The sequence below is a fragment of the Oryzias melastigma genome, unplaced genomic scaffold (assembly GCF_002922805.2).
Source record: "Oryzias melastigma strain HK-1 unplaced genomic scaffold, ASM292280v2 sc00310, whole genome shotgun sequence".
Lineage (NCBI taxonomy): Eukaryota > Metazoa > Chordata > Actinopteri > Beloniformes > Adrianichthyidae > Oryzias > Oryzias melastigma.
Genome location: NW_023416918.1, coordinates 132,628 through 137,015, shown reverse-complemented (window position 1 = coordinate 137,015; position 4,388 = coordinate 132,628).

Genomic DNA, 4,388 nt, shown 5'->3' with positions numbered 1-4,388 from the left:
GGTAAAATTGAAAAAAAAAAAAATCACATTTTGAGAGGTGCTAGTTTCTTTTTATATTTTTGCTTTTGATTGTCCATAAAAAAGGGATAAATAATATTTATTATTTTAAAATAATGGGAATGAATTATCGAAATTTCTTAAAGGCTAAAGTAAATCTATGTGGCTCCTTCTAGGTTTTGAGCAGTAGAAAACGCTCTTTTACTGTTAAAGGTTGCCGACCCCGGTCTAAGTGCAGATGATATTGAAGTTAACATTTTTCCTTCTCCACTACCAAATCATAAAGCAATTTCAATTTCTATTAAATTATCTGAGACTAGGTCCCTGAAAAGGAAAGCTTATTGGATTCTAAATAACTCACTACTTAAACTAGACATAGTACAACAAAAGGTTTCACAATTAGTCTTTTATTTTTTATAATCAAGATAAAGAAGAAAACTGTTATGGTAAGACCTGGGAACTTTTCAAATTTGAAATTGCCACTTTTTTTAGAAAGCCTAGTGCAGATTTAAATAAAGCCAGAAAAACAGAAGAAAATAAAGTTAATCATGATATTAAGCAACTCTACTCTTTCAGAAAAGGAAGTTCTTTCCTCTATTAACCATCTTAAAAATAACAAGTCTCCTGGGTCACATAAGTTAACTGGGGAATTTTATAAACAATTAAGTAATGAAATTGCCCCCTTTCTAACCCAGGTATTTTTAGAGAGCATAGAAAAAGGCATCCTTCCTCCAACGTTAAATCACGGTGTACTCAGCCTTATACCAAAATCAGAATAAAAGATATACTTCTCATTGACAATTGAAGCCCAATATGTCTATTAAATAATGATGAATCACAATCACTGAAAACACATTAAAGAGTGCTGTTTTATCCATTCAATAGGAGAGGGCGCTAATCGAGTGATGCTGGGCGTTTTGAAGCTGAAATAAAACTAAAAAACGGGTGTTTTTTCTATTTGGATTTTCTCGTTTTGAATTTTACCATGGTTCTACCAATTAAAAAAATCATGAACAATCCACTATTGCTCTTTTGTATTTACCCTTTTCAGAGACAGGGGAAGTCTCAAGTTTCTGTTCTCAGACAAGAAAAATATAAGCAGCATATCTGACTGCATTTTTCCTTTTCATATTCAAATCTGTACTGTGTACAATCAGGAAACATTTCCTGAAACAGGAAAATAAAATGAGTAAAAACTAAATTCTGTTGCTTCTATCACTATCCTAAATGTAATTTCAGCATTTTGTTTCCATTAAGACTTTCACTGTCAAAACACTTTAGACCCCAATTTACACACGTGAAACTGATTTATAATGAACTCCAGCATGAACAAGCTAAATGCTTTTATTTTTCTCTATTTTGCAGGTCTCTGGGAATACCATCCGCCAGAATTCCAGCTGATTCTTCATTATATTAAGGGAAACATGGGAATTACTTGTACTTGTGCTAAATATTTATTGAATACGCTTTTTGAAAAGTATGATCACGTCTTGGACATTTAGGATGTTAAATTCATTTTACTAATTTAAAAAGTCTTGCTCTTACAAATTTTCCCGCTCCTTTCTAAGTAATTTTCTCCGTTCCAGGATGAACTCGAAGAACACCCAGAAAAGGATCTTTCACTGAGAATTCCCTTCACAGAAGCAGCATCATCATTCCTTGACAATGGACAAACACCGTTTCAGAGAACACATCAGTTTATTTTCAATAAACTGTGAGAATCCACTTGGAGTGCCTGAAAGACATAAGTTTAAAAGTTAGCCGAAGGATCCAGATTATAACACCTTTTACCAATCAAACATTTGGAGCATCATGATAGGAAGAATCAAAGAGCCAGGACTGTGGAGCATTTAGATACAGACGGGACATTTCCCTTTTCTCTCCTTAAGTGAACAAACAAGAATACCTACCTAAAGGTAATGTGGCGGATGTAATGGCGAATAAACTCGATGGAGCTGATGGATGTCCAAGAGAAGTTGTATTTTATCTGAAGGGTGGGAGTTGGTGATCTCAAATGGAAGTTGTACTTTTGGACAACAGCAAGCTACAAGCTCCACGTTTCACTTGATTTCGATGCATTCACGCCAACTAAATCTATGTGCGTCTTTGTTTTCCTTGTCCAAGCATCTGGCTCAAAAGGGTACTACTGGATAGCTCAATGTTGCTCGCCATTTTTATTACACTGATAATGTTAGTGTGGCAAGATGAATTGATGCAGGTGCAGCCAGGAGACTAACAGCAGGTAGTGGGGTGCTTCAAGACCCACCTTTTTAATTCTGCGTTTAGTTGATCTTATGTCCTTATTTATTTGTTTTAGTAGTTTTAATATATGTTATTATTTTTATATATTATGTTATTTATTATTTTATTTTGTGAATTTATTAATATTTTCAATAATATTTTATGTCTCTTATTTAAACATTTTACTATGATTTTAAACCCAGTGTTTCCTGTGGGTTCTATCATATCAGGGCTTGTCTGCTTGGTCTGGGGTCGTTGCCGTGGTTCTCGCCCTTGTGGGGCGGCTGGAGTCCTGCACTGCAGCCTCACAGCTGTGGACTGGACTCCGCTGCTGTCCCGGTCTGGGTGGGCGCCGTGGCGATGTTCCTTTGACTGAGCTGGTCCTGGTATGATAGAATCCTCAATACTGTTTCCTCACAGCAGAGCCAAGCCTTAAGTTTATTTTACAATTCTCATTTATAAGTCATTTTTATAAATATTCATTGTGTGTGGGATCATGAGTTGTATGTGTTGGGGGGGAGTGAAGATTTTTTTTTGTGTATGTTTTTGTTTTTAATGTAAAGCGCTTCGAACTGCGCGAAGTATGAGAAGCGCTTTTTTATAAATAAAATTTGATTTGATTTGAATAAAACAGCAAAGAGCAGTTTTCTGGTGAAATATACCTCCACACATCTTATCTCAAAGTTACACTGTTCAAAAATAGATCACTTTTACCTTAGAAATGTAGATTAAATCTGAAAAGAAGCACAAAACAACATCAATCGTTTTCCCATCACTTTGAGTCTCTGACTCTTTGTCCTCAGACATCCAAAACTGTAAAACCAACGGTAATGTTTCAACTTAAAAACATGAGTTAAAGGGCTGCCTTCAAATTTCAAACACAATTTGTTGTGTTAACATAAACTTTTGTTGTGTAGAATTAAAATATCTTGTTTAAACAAAGTAGCTGTGTGTTGATCTGATTTAGATTTTTAAGTTGTTAACTTCTTTTGATTGTTATATTAACTTCAGTATTTTTAACAAATCTATAAAAAACTTGAGATGTTTTAAGCATTTTGGTTTAATCAACCTAACTTGCAAATTTTAGTCAAAAGAACTAAGATTTTTAATTGACTAGACGTAAAGAAGAATATTAAAAAACAATTTAAATGCTCTAAATTAGTACTACAATATTTGGACACCATGACTTATTGAAATAGAAAATGATAGATAATCCAAACAAGAGGGCTTTGAAGAAAAACAACAATACATTTTAACCACAGTTAAATAAAATAAATAAGTGATTTAATAATTTCAGGATGGACTTTTCTTGCATCCATTGAAACCTTATTCCCACTGAATTCAATTCAATTTTATTGATATAGCCCAAAATCACAAAGGAAATTTGCTTCATTGGGCTTCATGCAGGTAATTTTACAGATGCAGAAAATTGGTCATAAAATATGAAGAATAGTTAAAAACTAACAGACTAAATAAAACTGGTTATCCCTGCCCTTAGACCAGGGGTCAGCAACCCGCGGCTCTGGAGCCGCATGCGGTTATTTAAGTGCTGCCTAGTGACTCCCTGGCACTTTTTCAAAAATGTTTGATAATGAAAAAAAAAATGGAGGAGGGAAATATATTTTTTGTTTCGATACGGTTTCTGTAGGAGGACAAACATGACACAAACATCCTTTACGTTTTCCAGTTGTTGCGAGATGAGTGTAGGTGCTTCCACGCCGGCTGTGTGTGCAATCAAGCGCACACCCTAAATGAAAAGTCAATGCAAACATGCGCACACCAGAATTCCTGGGCCATGCGTCTGGAGCGGCCGTTGCTACGCGGGTTTTTAAGTCGGGTCGCGAGCTCCACGTACAAATCTTCAATCCGGTTCAAGATTTCCACTGTGCATGGAAACTATAGCCATATATATGATCATATATTACCTTTGGGATACAAAAGAACAAATTATTTATGAAATGTGAGTCATTTTTGTGGACTCTTTTCATACCCGGCAGTAAAACAACTTGATCTCTGAGGCTCCGCTTTTCGCTCTGTCGGTCCCGCCCATTTCACAGCATCACCCTAGAGCAGGGGTCTCAAACTCGCGGCCCGCGGGCCATCTGCGGCCCGCAGGATGATGATTTGCGGCCCGCGTCTTCATATGAAAG